This window comes from Coregonus clupeaformis, chromosome 40 (assembly GCF_020615455.1).
Source record: "Coregonus clupeaformis isolate EN_2021a chromosome 40, ASM2061545v1, whole genome shotgun sequence".
In the NCBI taxonomy this organism is placed as follows: Eukaryota; Metazoa; Chordata; class Actinopteri; order Salmoniformes; family Salmonidae; genus Coregonus; species Coregonus clupeaformis.
The window spans coordinates 12664406-12679835 of NC_059231.1; the positions used below are offsets into that span (position 1 = coordinate 12664406).

At 43.6% G+C, this 15430-nt stretch overlaps 1 pseudogene; it reads left to right on the forward strand.

Moving 5' to 3' along the window:
• Positions 1-12710, forward strand: part of LOC121554910 — a 47177-nt pseudogene extending 34467 nt beyond the window's left edge.
• The last annotated feature ends 2720 nt before the right edge of the window (positions 12711-15430 follow it).

A 15430-nucleotide genomic window follows, 5' to 3' on the forward strand; every position in this document is an offset into this window, starting at 1 on the left:
AGTACTGCTGCAGTCTCCATAATGCTGTCTACCTAGTACTGCTGCAGTCTCCATAATGCTGTCTACCTAGTACTGCTGCAGTCTCCATAATGCTGTCTACCTAGTACTGCTGCAGTCTCCATAATGCTGTCTACCTAGTACTGCTGCAGTCTCCATAATGCTGTCTACCTAGTACTGCTGCAGTCTCCACTCTCTCTGTCTCTGTCTCTCTCTCTCTCTCTCTGTCGGTCTCTCTCTCTCGGTCTCTCTCGGTCTCTCTCTCTCGGTCTCTCTCTCTGTCTCTGTCTCTCTCTCTCTCTCTCTGTCGGTCTCTCTCTCTCGGTCTCTCTCGCTCTCTCTCTCTCTCTCTGTCTCTCACTCTGCGGTCCAACTCATCCCAAACCTTCTCTATTGGGTTGAGGTCGGGTGATTGTGGAGGCCAGGTCATCTGATACAGAACTCCATCACTCTCCTTCTTGGTCAAATAGCCCTTACACAGCCTGGAGGTGTGGTGAGTCATTGTCCTGTTGAAAAACAAATGATAGTCCCACTAAGCGCAAACCAGATGGGATGGCGTATCGCTGCAGAATGCTGTGGTAGCCATGCTGTTTAAGTGTGCCTTGAATTCTAAATAAATCACAGACAGTGTCACCAGCAAAGCACCATCACACCACCTCCTCCATGCTTCACGTGGGAACCACACATGCGGAGATCTTCAGTTTACCTACTCTGCGTCTCACAAAGACACAGCGGTTGGAACCAAACATCTCAAATTTGGAGTCATCAGACCAAAGGACAGATTTCCACCGGTCTAATGTCCATTGCTCGTGTTTCTTGGCCCAAGCAAGTCTCTTCTTATTATTGGTGTCCTTTAGCAGTGGTTTATTTGCAGCAATTCGACCATGAAGGCCTGATTCACGCAGTCTCCTCTGAACAGTTGATGTTGAGATGTCTGTTACTTGAACTCTGTGAAGCATTTATTTGGGCTGCAATTTCTGAGGCTGGTAACTCTAATGAACTCATCCTCTGCAGCCGAGGTAACTCTGGGTCTTCCATTCCTGTGGCGGCTCTCATGAGAGCCAGTTTCATCATAGCGCTTGATGGTTTTTGCGACTGCACTTGAAGAAACTTTCAAACTTCTTGAAATGTTCTAGATTGACTGACCTTCATGTCTTAAAGTAATGATGGACTGTCGTTTCTCTTTGCTTATTTGAGCTGTTCTTGCCATAATATGGACTTGGTCTTTTACCAAATAGGGCTATCTTCTGTATACCATCCCTACCTTGTCACAACACAACTGATTGGCTCAAACGCATTAAGAAGGAAATACATTCCACAAATTAACTTTTAACAAGGCACACCTGTTAATTGAAATGCATTCCAGGTGACTACCTCATAAAGCTGGTTGAGAGAATGCCAAGAGTGTGCAAAGCTGTCAAGGCAAAGGGTGGCTACTTTGAAGAATCTAAAATATGATATATATTTTGATTTGTTTAACACTTTTTTTGGTTACTACATGATTCTATATGTGTTATTTCATAGTTTTGATGTCTTCACTATTATTCTACAATGTAGAAAATAGTAAAAATAAAAAATCCTGAAATGAGTAGGTGTGTCCAAACTTATAGGGAAAACAGTGCCTTGCAAAAGTATTCATCCCCCTTGGTGTTTTTCCTATTTTGTTGCATTACAACCTGTAATTTAAATTGATTTTTATTTTTATTTCATGTAATGGACATACACAAAATAGTCCAAATTGGTGAAGTAAAGAAAAAAGAACTTGTTTCAAAAAAATTAATAACGGAAAAGTGCTGCGTGCATATGTATTCACCCCCTTTGCTATGAAGCCCCTAAATAAGATCTGGTGCAACCAATTACCTTCAGAAGTCACATAATTAGTTAGATTGCACACAGGTGGACTTTATTTAAGTGTCACATGATCTGTCACATGATCTCAGTATATATACACCTGTTCTGAAAGGCCCCAGAGTCTGCAACACCACTAAGCAAGGGGTACCACCAAACAAGCGGCACCATGAAGACCAAGGAGCTCTCCAAACAGGTCAGGGACAAAGTTGTGGAGAAGTACAGATCAGGGTTGGGTTATAAAAAAATATCCTAAACTTTTAACATCCCACGGAGTACCATTTTAAATCCATTATTAAAAAATTGAAAGAATATGGCACCACAACAAACCTGCCAAGAGAGGGCCGCCCACCAAAACTCACGGACCAGGCAAGGAGGGCATTAATCAGAGAGGCAACAAAGAGACCAAAGATAACCCTGAAGGAGCTGCAAAGCTCCATAGCGGAGATTGGAGTATCTGTCCATAGGACCACTTTTAAGCCGTACACTCCACAGAGCTGGGCTTTACGGAAGACTGGCCAGAAAAAAGCCATTGCTTAAAGAAAAAAATAAGCAAACACGTTTGGTGTTCGCCAAAAGCCATGTGGGAGACTCCCCAAACATATGGAAGAAGGTACTCTGGTCAGATGAGACTAGGAGGAATGATGGATGGTGCTAAATAGCCTAGTCAAAGCTCAGACCTCAATCCAATTGAGAATCTGTGGTATGACTTAAAGATTGCTGTACACCAGCGGAACCCATCCAACTTGAAGGAGCTGGAGCAGTTTTGCCTTGAAGAATGGGCAAAAGTCCCAGTCGCTAGATGTGCCAAGCTTATAGAGACATACCCCAAGAGACTTGAAGCTGTAATTGTTGCAAAAGGTGGCTCTACAAAGTATTGACTTTGGGGGGGTGAATAGTTATGCATGCTCAAGTTTTCTGTTTTTTTATCTTATTTCTTGTTTGTTTCACCCAAAAAAATATTTTGCATCTTCAAAGTGGTAGGCATGTTGTGTAAATCAAATGATACAAACCATTCAAACAATCCAGGTTGTAAGGCAACAAAATAGGGAAAATGCCAAGGGGGGTGAATACTTTCGCAAGCCACTGTATACATCAGTAGTCCCCTGTAGCTCAGTTGGTAGAGCATGGCGCTTGCAACGCCAGGGTTGTGGGTTCGTTTCCCACGGGGGGCCAGTATGAAAAATGTATGCACTCACTAACTGTAAGTCGCTCTGTAAGTCGCGTCTGCTAACTGACAACAAAAAAAAAAGTTTAAAAAAGTAATAATATGGGGACTCATACATCATATGGGGGAATATATATATTTCTTTAATCTATGTATTGGACCATTTGTGGTTGATCATATCCTATCTTCTGAAACTATGAGTGGGCCTGTTGTGTGTGACCAGACAGGAGAGGAGTCCTGTGACCTTCATGTGTGACCTGGTAACAGACACAGACCGCCTGCTTCCTGCTCGCTGTGGACAAATTAGGGCCCAACCTGATTATCCTTCAGCCATTTATTTCCCGTCTGCAGTCTGTCACAAGATTGATTTGTCCATTTAACCTCTAGAAGCCAGCGCACCCGCTGAGTGATGGGCCACGTCACCGGAACAAAAGCTCTCCCCCACAACAAAAGGGCTTTGAACAAAACTACACAGAAAAGGAACAGGGAAATAACTTCTTCTATGTTTCCATTCCCTGAGGCACGGCGTTGCATTATAAGGGACTAGTTTCATTTTCAATGCAGACATTTTGACCCTGGTTAGATATACACATGCCTACTAAAGATGGCTGATACCCATCGATTGTTAATGAGGGAATCAAACAATTTTGTCACATTAGCCCTGCACTTCGTGAAAAGAAGGAAATAGCTCATCCAAATAACCCCTGAATTGTTTTCATCTTTTGAACTGTGCAAAATGTCAAAGTAATTATTATACCTTCTTGTTGCGTATTCATGTGAAAGTACAATCTTTAAGCCAATCATGGACAGCCACTGTTCTGAACCATTGTAAATGTATCTCAGATAATCCAATCAAAGTGTACTGATGGCCATTTAATGTCCTGATAATGGAGTGTTATTAAAAGTGACAGATCCAATGCACCTCAGAAAACATGAGGGAGAACTGGGTTCAGGGGTTCAGGGGTTCAGGAGTTCAGGGGTTCAGGAGTTCAGGGGTTCAGGGAGAACTGGGTTCAGGGGTTCAGGGGTTCAGGGGTTCAGGGTTCAGGGGTTCAGGGTTCAGGGGTTCAGGGGTTCAGGGGTTCAGCCCAGCCTCTCAGCTCAGTCTGCCTGACCTCTGATTCAAATGAAAATAATTGCTTTTATTGTTACAAAATTGATTTTGGTTCAACAAATTAGACGATGCCCTCTTTAGAATCGTGGAGATAAATTACAGAGGGACGAGTGACGGAAAAGCGTAAAAAAAAAAATAATCCTAAGGTGAACCAGCCTATATTTTCTGTTGCGTATACCATGATGTTAAAACCCTTTTCTCCTGTGTTGCAGAGTTTACTTCTACTTAACCTTCAACTACAGAGGACTGGCGGATCCAGTACACGCATACGAACAAGTGGAGGTGAATCTACTGAGCACTCCAAATCTGTACTGGCTAACCACTCAGAGACATGGATTATATCTAACCTGAAACTTTACCCCTCAGGAGGAGTGGGCAAATATACAACCATAGTTTTAAAGGTGATCGTAATAATTAAATAATTTGTTCATTGATGTATTGATTGATATTGTCCTTTCCTAGCATGCTGCCAGAAAGGAGATCCTAGCCAATGGAGGAAGCCTCTCGCACTGCCAGAGAGGAGATCCTAGCCAATGGAGGAAGCCTCTCGCACTGCCAGAGAGGAGATCCTAGCCAATAGAGGAAGCCTCTCGCACTGCCAGAGAGGAGATCCGAGCCAATGGAGGAAGCCTCTCGCACCACCATGGAGGTAGTCAAGTGAACATCCCTACATCTAGAAATACCCCTACATCTAGCCATTTCAGCTTTTTCCCCAATTTCTTCATATCAAAACCTACAAATTAATAATATTGACTTGCCTATTCACTTGCGTAGATGGATGGCAGGGCAGTGGTTTAAAGTTACGTAGATGGATGGCAGGGCAGTGGTTTAAAGTTACGTAGATGGATGGCAGGGCAGTGGTTTCAAGTTACGTAGATGGATGGCAGGGCAGTGGTTTCAAGTTACGTAGATGGATGGCAGGGCAGTGGTTTCAAGTTACGTAGATGGATGGCAGGGCAGTGGTTTCAAGTTACGTAGATGGATGGCAGGGCAGTGGTTTCAAGTTACGTAGATGGATGGCAGGGCAGTGGTTTCAAGTTGCGTAGATGGATGGCAGGGCAGTGGTTTAAAAGTTACGTAGATGGATGGCAGGGCAGTGGTTTCAAGTTACGTAGATGGATGGCAGGGCAGTGGTTTCAAGTTACGTAGATGGATGGCAGGGCAGTGGTTTCAAGTTACGTAGATGGATGGCAGGGCAGTGGTTTCAAGTTACGTAGATGGATGGCAGGGCAGTGGTTAAAAGTTACGTAGATGGATGGCAGGGCAGTGGTTTCAAGTTACGTAGATGGATGGCAGGGCAGTGGTTTCAAGTTACGTAGATGGATGGCAGGGCAGTGGTTTCAAGTTACGTAGATGGATGGCAGGGCAGTGGTTTCAAGTTACGTAGATGGATGGCAGGGCAGTGGTTTCGAAGTTACGTAGATGGATGGCAGGGCAGTGGTTTCAAGTTACGTAGATGGATGGCAGGGCAGTGGTTTCAAGTTACGTAGATGGATGGCAGGGCAGTGGTTTCCAAGTTACGTAGATGGATGGCAGGGCAGTGGTTTCAAGTTACGTAGATGGATGGCAGGGCAGTGGTTTCAAGTTACGTAGATGGATGGCAGGGCAGTGGTTTCAAGTTACGTAGATGGATGGCAGGGCAGTGGTTTAAAGTTACGTAGATGGATGGCAGGGCAGTGGTTTCAAGTTACGTAGATGGATGGCAGGGCAGTGGTTTCAAGTTACGTAGATGGATGGCAGGGCAGTGGTTTCAAGTTACGTAGATGGATGGCAGGGCAGTGGTTTCAAGTTACGTAGATGGATGGCAGGGCAGTGGTTTCAAGTTACGTAGATGGATGGCAGGGCAGTGGTTTCAAAGTTACGTAGATGGATGGCAGGGCAGTGGTTTAAAGTTACGTAGATGGATGGCAGGGCAGTGGTTTCAAGTTACGTAGATGGATGGCAGGGCAGTGGTTTCAAGTTACGTAGATGGATGGCAGGGCAGTGGTTTCCAAGTTACGTAGATGGATGGCAGGGCAGTGGTTTCAAGTTACGTAGATGGATGGCAGGGCAGTGGTTTCCAAGTTACGTAGATGGATGGCAGGGCAGTGGTTTCAAGTTACGTAGATGGATGGCAGGGCAGTGGTTTCAAGTTACGTAGATGGATGGCAGGGCAGTGGTTTAAAGTTACGTAGATGGATGGCAGGGCAGTGGTTTAAAGTTACGTAGATGGATGGCAGGGCAGTGGTTTAAAGTTACGTAGATGGATGGCAGGGCAGTGGTTTCAAGTTACGTAGATGGATGGCAGGGCAGTGGTTTCAAGTTACGTAGATGGATGGCAGGGCAGTGGTTTCAAGTTACGTAGATGGATGGCAGGGCAGTGGTTTAAAGTTACGTAGATGGATGGCAGGGCAGTGGTTTAAAGTTACGTAGATGGATGGCAGGGTAGTGGTTTAAAGTTACGTAGGTGGATGGCAGGGCAGTGGTTTAAAGTTACGTAGATGGATGGCAGGGCAGTGGTTTAAAGTTACGTAGATGGATGGCAGGGCAGTGGTTTAAAGTTACGTAGATGGATGGCAGGGCAGTGGTTTAAAGTTACGTAGATGGATGGCAGGGCAGTGGTTTCAAGTTACGTAGATGGATGGCAGGGCAGTGGTTTCAAGTTACGTAGATGGATGGCAGGGCAGAGGTTTAAAGTTACGTAGATGGATGGCAGGGCAGTGGTTTAAAGTTACGTAGATGGATGGCAGGGCAGTGGTTTAAAGTTACGTAGATGGATGGCAGGGCAGTGGTTTAAAGTTACGTAGATGGATGGCAGGGCAGTGGTTTAAAGTTACGTAGATGGATGGCAGGGCAGTGGTTTAAAGTTACGTAGGTGGATGGCAGGGCAGTGGTTTAAAGTTACGTAGATGGATGGCAGGGCAGTGGTTTAAAGTTACGTAGATGGATGGCAGGGCAGTGGTTTAAAGTTACGTAGATGGATGGCAGGGCAGTGGTTTAAAGTTACGTAGATGGATGGCAGGGCAGTGGTTTAAAGTTACGTAGATGGATGGCAGGGCAGTGGTTTAAAGTTACGTAGATGGATGGCAGGGCAGTGGTTTAAAGTTACGTAGATGGATGGGAGGGCAGAGGTTTAATGTCCCAGTCTGTCAGGCTCTGGAGGTGTGCTGCTGTATAGAAGTAAGCCAGTCTTTTCTAAAGCTCTGTTTTGGCTTGGAGATCTTTCATTGCGTCCTTCATGCGTCCAAACGTTCCCCACAGTGCAGACAAATAGCTTTGCCTTGGCTCTTTGTTCATTTCAACACGGGCCAAATGAAACGTGAGCAAGGGGAGGGAGGGTAAAACAATTATCAGGGCTAACCCAAATGGCTGCCTCGTCTACATTGCCAGCCGCCTCGCCGTTTTCATACATCACTTCAGGCTATTCATCACGCCTGTCAAAAAACAGCATGCAGTCAATCAGCTGCAATATTAAATCACAATTTCTCCTAAAGGTGGGAAAGGTTAAAAATGTAAAAGATTGCTAATATAAGGCGGCAGAGGGCCAGGGTAAATCTATGTTGCTGTTATCGTCCGGTATTTACTGACCTCCAAATGGTGGGCCAGCCACCCAGGGCTGAGTATGGGGGGTGTGCGGCCGGGAGGAGAGGAGAGGGGGGGGATACTGATGCAGCTCCTGGGCTAATAACAGCGGGGCCTGTTATCTGGGCGCGGACAGGCCGGTTTGTGGCCGGCCCACAATCAACACATGACAAATGGAGCTAGTTTCACTGTGTAGCAAAGAAAACCAATGTAGTCTGGGAAGGCAAGGTGGGAGGGGCCACCACAGGAAATATACATTATTCTAACCTGTGTTTACACCAGGTCAGGCTGCTCAGTGTGAGTACATTGTGTGTGTCGGTGAGTGGAGTGTTTTGTTCTTTGGTGTGTGTGTGTGTGTGTGTGTGTGTGTGTGTGTGTGTGTGTGAAATCCCCAGTTCTCCAGTATCCATTCCTGTAGCTCAATACACTCTGCTACAACACAACACATATTTGACACAAATACATGTGGACTGGATCTGACGGGTCGGTTTTAGTACGTTTTGGAAGTAGTCGCATATACCATCAGTTAGGTCTTGGAATTTCCAGGGACCTCACGATACAATACAGTGCCTTCAGGAAGTATTCACACCCCTTTACTTTTTCCACATGCTGTTGTGTTACAAAGAGGGATTGAAATTGATTTAATTGTCATTTTTTTTGTCAACGATCTACACAAAATACTCTGTCAAAGTGGAAGAAAAAGGTCTAACATTTGTAAAAAAAAAAAGACAAATAAAACTATCTTGATTAGAGAAGTATTCAACCCCCTTAGTCTATACATGTTAGACTCACCTTTAGCAGCGATTACAGCTGTGAGTATTTCTGGGATAAGTCTCTAAGAGCTTTGCACACCTGGATTGTACAATATTTGCACATTATTCTTTTTAAAATTCTTCAAGCTCTGTCAAGTTGGTTGTTGATCATTGCTAGACAGCCATTTTCAAGTCTTGCCATAGATTTTAAAGCGGATTTAAGTCAAAACTGTAACTAGGTCACTCAGGAACATTAATTTGTCTTCTTGGTAAGCAACTCCAGTGTATATTTGGCCTTGTGTTTTTGTCTCCCAGTGTCTGTTGGAAAGCAGACTGAACCAGGTTTTCCTCTAGGATTCTTCCTGTGCTTAGCTCTATTCCGTTTATTTTTATCCTGAAAAACTCAAATCAAATCAAATTATATTTGTCACATACACGTGTTTAGCAGATGTTATAGCGGGTGTAGCGAAATGCTTGTGCTCCTGAAAAACTCCCTAGTCCTTGCCGATGACAAGCGTACCCATAACATGATGCAGCCACCACCATGCTTGAAAATATGAAGAGTGGTACTCAGTGATGTGTTGTATTGGATTTGCCCCAAACATAACGCTTTGTATTCGGAACATAAAGTTAATTTCTTTGCCACATTTTTTGCAGTTTTACTTTAGTGCATGTTTTGGAATATGTTTTATTCTATACAGGCTTCCTTTTCACTCTGTCATTTAGGTTAGCATTGTGGAGTAACTACAATGTTGTTGATCCATCCTCAGTTTTCTCCCATCACAGCCATTAAATTCTAACTGTTTTAATGTCACCATTGGCATCATTGTGAAGTCCCTGAATGGTTTCCTTCCTTCCGGCAACTGAGTTAGGAAGGACGCCTGTATCTTTGTAGTGACTGGGTGTATTGATACACCATCCAAAGTGTAATTAATAACTTCACCATGCTCAAAGGGATATTCAGTGTCTGCTTTTTAATTTTTTTTACGCATCTAGTAATAAGTGCCCTTCTTTGCGAGGCATTGGAAAACCTCCCTGGTCTTTGTGGTTGAATCTGTGTTTGAAATTCACTGCTCGACTGAGGGATCTTACAGATAATTGTATGTGTGGGGTACAGAGATGAGGTAGTCATTCAAAAATCATGTTAAACACTGTTATTGCACACAGAGTCCATGCAACTTATTATGTGACTTGTTAAGCAAATGTTTACTCCTGTACTTATTTAGGCTTGCATAACAAAGGGGTTGAATACTTATTGACTCAAGACATTTCAGCTTTTCATTTTTTATTAATTTTTAAAAAATATTTCCACTTTGGCATTATGGGGTATTGTGTGTAGGCCAGTGACAAAAAATTCTCAATTTAATCAATTTTAAATATCAAGCTGTAACACAAATAAAATGTGGAAAAGTCAAGGGGTGTGAATACTTTCTGAAGGCACTGTATTATCACGATACTTAGGTGCCGATACAATAGGTATTGCTATTCGATGTTCCAAACATATTGCTGACCATATGTCTGCTGCAGAGGGACGAGAGAGCCAGGAGAAAATGAGTTTTGATCAGTCATGGAAATAAAAGTGCTGAAAACGAATTGGCGCCCTGTTTAAAAAGAAGATGGAGAACAAGCTATGAAGGAAAAATACTGGAGTTTTGGTGCAGGTGCAGCCAACTAGCGCAAAAATAATATTGCGATATTGTCAAAACTATAGGATATATCGTCAAATAATATCCTGATTTTAATATAAGTGTATAGAATTTTTTGTTATTTTTGTATCACTACCATCAATCAGATGTTGAAATGAGGGGCTGGAACAGCAAAAATGTTTGGCCCTAATGGTCAGTGTTGCATCAGAGTAGAAAGTTGAAGGAAATGTAATGTTTTACCAGGTCCTTAGTGGTGCAGAGCTGTTGAACATCAGCCATCACAGTGCAAACACGCAGTAGACAGAGCAAAGCACCCTGGTCCTTCAGACACTCACTGGACCTGGACCCTATCATATCAGAGAGACATAGGGCCACTACCCTCTCTTTCATGTCCTGGTGCACATTTGTGAAAATAGTCCAGGACACAGAGAGGGAGAGAAATGGAGAGACAGAGTTGCAAGGCTCTCAGCACAGTCTCCATATTCAACATGAGAAGCAGGCCGGCAGTAAGCCTCTCCTCTCATGACCTTGAGCCTCTGTAGAATGTCAGCCTAACACGGCCAGTCAACTGCACTACGACACAGGTCACAGAGCAGAACAGCTAGAAACCAAGAAAATGTTGTTTAATTAGCGCATTTTCCGTTCATTAGCCATAGCTCTCATTGGTGTGCCCTCTCCTCTCCCAGAAATATCTACTGTAGACCTCACTGTTTCTCTCTCTCTCTCTCTCTCTCTCTCTCTCTCTCTCTCATTTCTAAAGTAAGTACCTGCCTGCTCCTCTTCATGTCTCCTCAGAGGGAGGAGGGAGAGAAACAGTGAGGTCTACAGTAGATATTTCTGGGAGAGGAGAGGGCACACCAATGAGAGCTATGGCTAATGAATGGAAAATGCTGTCTAGCAATGATCAACACCCAACTTGACAAGAGTATTGTGTGTAGATGGGTGAGGGAAAAAAACGATTTAATCCATTTTGAATTCAGGCCGTAACACAACAAAATGTGGAATAAGGGGTATGAATACTTTCTGAAGGCATTGTATGGATGCTTTGTGTAAAACCAAAGTATGTGTTCGTGGCTCCTGTTCAAGATCATTCCATTCTCAGGGCTGTTTTTAGACTAGTGGTAAATGTGTGCGTTTCCAAAGACTGCGTGACCTTACGCTTGAAGTTTACCCAGACACCGAGCAAACACACTGCTGGGTTCCTACTCTTCAAGGATCCACTGTTGCTTTCAGATTTTAATCTTATCTTAATGCAGTTTCCTCATTATTTACTTACTAAATGAATTGTGTGTTATCAGACAAAAGGAGTGAGGTTGCTGAAACATTTATTCACGGTTGGAGGAGATCTGGGAGTCTATTGCCATTCTATAACTGAGAGTGGATTTAAAATGTTCAATGTGGAGCAGCATTTGTAAGTCATGAAAGCTCCTGGTTTCCAGACATCCTATGGTCAGTGTTGGGTCCTTGATGTTGACTGTGTGCCAACCAGGGATGAGAGAGAGAGACGGTAGCACACAGAGCCTAATGAGTTTGATAGTCTGCTGGGCTCCATAAATCATGCAAAACATTTCTCCTCTCTGAATAAAAGCATTTATCACCCTCTGTTTATTCACTCACTCTAACAAGATTGATTGTCTCCCAGCAGCCTGCTGGCCAATCAGCCGAGCTGATGTTTCTTCTTCTCTGATTTCTCTTCCTCGGTGTTTCTTCTTCTTTCTCTCCAGTTGGGAAACTTCGGAAGGAGTGGATGAAGGAGAGCGTCTCCAACGTGGGCATCGGGATGCTTAAATCCGTTAAGGAATACGTGGACCCGGAAAACATTTTCGGCAACCGAAACCTCCTCTAATTGACATGATCTTCTTGTTATACACATTTTTATAACAGCCTCTTGGATTAATGGTTACTAAATATGACATTTTATATGACAACTAATATCAATGTCTTTCACTTTCAGTATGACTTAGTCAGTTGTGCAGTCAACATCAGTCATGGTTCCATTCCTAGCCCGTATGTCAGTGGTTATCTATCACCTTTCACTTTACTTGCATTACATTACATAACGCGCTGTAACAATCGTCTATGATTCATTTTGAAGCTCAGTCATTTCCTCATCCAGGATGATATGGTGAATGAAGCAGTGCGTATCATACTAACGTTAGTACTGTAAATGTGTACTGTTTATCGTTTCAGTCACATGTATACAACACGCCGAAAAGAATGGCTTTTCATACTGTACATGATGCAGGCTAACTTTAGCGATCCCATATTTACTTACAATTAATTGTTTACTGTAATTCTTGCCAACTGTCATTAACTAGATTTATTTTTTGGAGGGTACACGTTTATTTCTCTGTGTTTGGCACTACTTTAGCAGTAAGTTCAAGATGAATGCGCTTTCTAAAGCTTTGTGCCTTTCTGAAGATGTCTGACACACCCTTTCCTATACACACACTGTTACCCTCTGCGGAAGCTTGACTGGTTTGTTGACGGCATCCTGTTTCTTCCCTTATAATGTCTGTGCCCTTCGTTCTAGATTTCATGTTTCCAGTTGGTCTTTTTTTTTGTTTTTGACACAATGCCCGCTTAACCCGGAAGCCAGCCGCACCAATGTGTCGGAGGAAACACTGTACACCTGGCGACCGTGTCAGCGTGCACTGCGCCCGGCCCGCCACAGGAGTCGCTAGTGCGCGATGGGACAAGAACATCCCTGCCGGCCAAACCCACCCCTAACCTGGACGACGCTGGGCCAATTGTGCGCCGCCCCATGGGTCTCCCGGTCAACAGAGCCTGGACTCGAACCAGGATCTCTAGTGCCTTAGACGACTGCGCCACTCGGGAGGCCCAGTCTTTTGTTTCTCTTTTACTTATACTCTTAATGATTGCCAAGAGATGTGTATTTTGTTGGATCTGACCATGAACCTACCTAGGAGGATTTATATTACGTTGAAGTCGTGCCTCTTCTGAAAATGTACCTCAGGGTAAAAATGTCCCTCAAACCCAAACATTAAACTGGCCTTTTGTCACAATTTACAGATGATTATGCTTAAATTTGGCCTCTCTTTGCGAGGCATTTGTCGACGTTATGCCCAATCCTAAACTCAGACATGGATTCTACTGTACGGTGCTAGAGTAAGATACATGAAATTTTGTGCTACCGTTTTCCTGTCACTACTAGTGCATGACTGTGTTCCTCTTGTTCCCGGCCTCGCAGCTTTCCCACAGTGCATTGTCACCTTCCTGCCCAAGTATCTCACCTCTCCACCTCCAATGAAAATGTTGTGTCAATGAAGGAAATGGTGGAGCCGCAGGCAGCGTTATCTAATCCGTTTCATGCTTTTACTTCCTGCGTTGGTTCCGAAAGAGAACTTGATGAGAGCTTGAAATCTGAATGTTATGCATGGACCTTTTTCCTTATTTTTCTATTCTTAAAAAGGTATTAACATTTAAGTACATTTTATCAAAGCTGTTTGTGCAATAAATAAATTGAAATAAAACAAGCAGTTGTCTGGATATTTTTCAGGTGAAGGGAGAATGACGCCAATGAGTTTTCATTCAGTTGAATGGAAATGCAGTAGCCAATTGACAGGAAAGGTCACTGTTTGACCTTCACATACAGGTGATGTAATATGCATATTAATAAAGTTCAAAATCCGAGGTATTTTTAAAAAAGTTTAGGGGGTAGATCAGCTTTAATATTGCAGATAGATTGTAACTTCCATCAATGTAATTGTCTGCATCACTTCCAATCCCCCATGGGTTTTTATTCTCGCAAAAAAATATATATATATATGTGTGTGTATATATATATACAGTGGGGAGAACAAGTATTTGATACACTGCCGATTTTGCAGGTTTTCCTACTTACAAAGCATGTAGAGGTCTGTAATTTTTATCATAGGTACACTTCAACTGTGCGAGACGGAATCTAAAACAAAAATCCAGAAAATCACATTGTATGATTTTTAAGTAATTAATTTGCATTTTATTGCATGACATAAGTATTTGATACATCATAAAAGCAGAACTTAATATTTGGTACAGAAACCTTGTTTGCAATTACAGAGATCATACGTTTCCTGTAGGTCTTGACCAGGTTTGCACACACTGCAGCAGGGATTTTAGCCCACTCCTCCATACAGACCTTCTCCAGATCCTTCAGGTTTCGTGGCTGTCGCTGGGAAATACGGACTTTCAGCTCCCTCCAAAGATTTTCTATTGGGTTCAGGTCTGGAGACTGGCTAGGCCACTCCAGGACCTTGAGATGCTTCTTACGGAGCCACTCCTTAGTTGCCCTGGCTGTGTGTTTCGGGACGTTGTCATGCTGGAAGACCCAGCCACAACCCATCTTCAATGCTCTTACTAAGGGAAGGAGGTTGTTGGCCAAGATCTCGCGATACATGGCCCCATCCATCCTCCCCTCAATACGGTGCAGTCGTCCTGTCCCCTTTGCAGAAAAGCATCCCCAAAGAATGATGTTTCCACGTCCATGCTTCACGGTTGGGATGGTGTTCTTGGGGTTGTACTCATCCTTCTTCTTCCTCCAAACACGGCGAGTGGAGTTTAGACCAAAAAGCTATATTTTTGTCTCATCAGACCACATGACCTTCTCCCATTCCTCCTCTGGATCATCCAGATGGTCATGGGCAAACATCAGACGGGCCTGGACATGCGCTGGCTTGAGCAGGGGGACCTTGCGTGCGCTGCAGGATTTTAGTCCATGACGGCGTAGTGTGTTACTAATGGTTTTCTTTGAGACTGTGGTCCCAGCTCTCTTCAGGTCATTGCTCAGGTCCTGCCGTGTAGTTCTGGGCTGATCCCTCACCTTCCTCATGATCATTGATGCCCCACGAGGTGAGATCTTGCATGGAGCCCCAGACGGAGGGTGATTGACCGTCATCTTGAACTTCTTCCATTTTCTAATAATTGCGCCAACAGTTGTTGCCTTTTCACCAAGCTGCTTGCCTATTGTCCTGTAGCCCATCCCAGCCTTGTGCAGGTCTACAATTTTATCCCTGATGTCCTTACACAGCTCTCTGGTCTTGGCCATTGTGGAGAGGTTGGAGTCTGTTTTATTGAGAGTGGACAGGTGTCTTTTATACAGGTAATGAGTTCAAACAGGTGCAGTTAATGCAGGTAATGAGTGGAGAACAGGAGGGCTTCTTAAAGAAAAACTAACAGGTCTGTGAGAGCTGGAATTCTTACTGGTTGGTAGGTGATCAAATACTTATGTCATGCAATAAAATGCAAATTAATTACTTAAAAATCATACAATGTGATTTTCTGGATTTTTGTTTTAGATTCCGTCTCTCACAGTTAAAGTGTACCTATGATCAAAATTACAGAC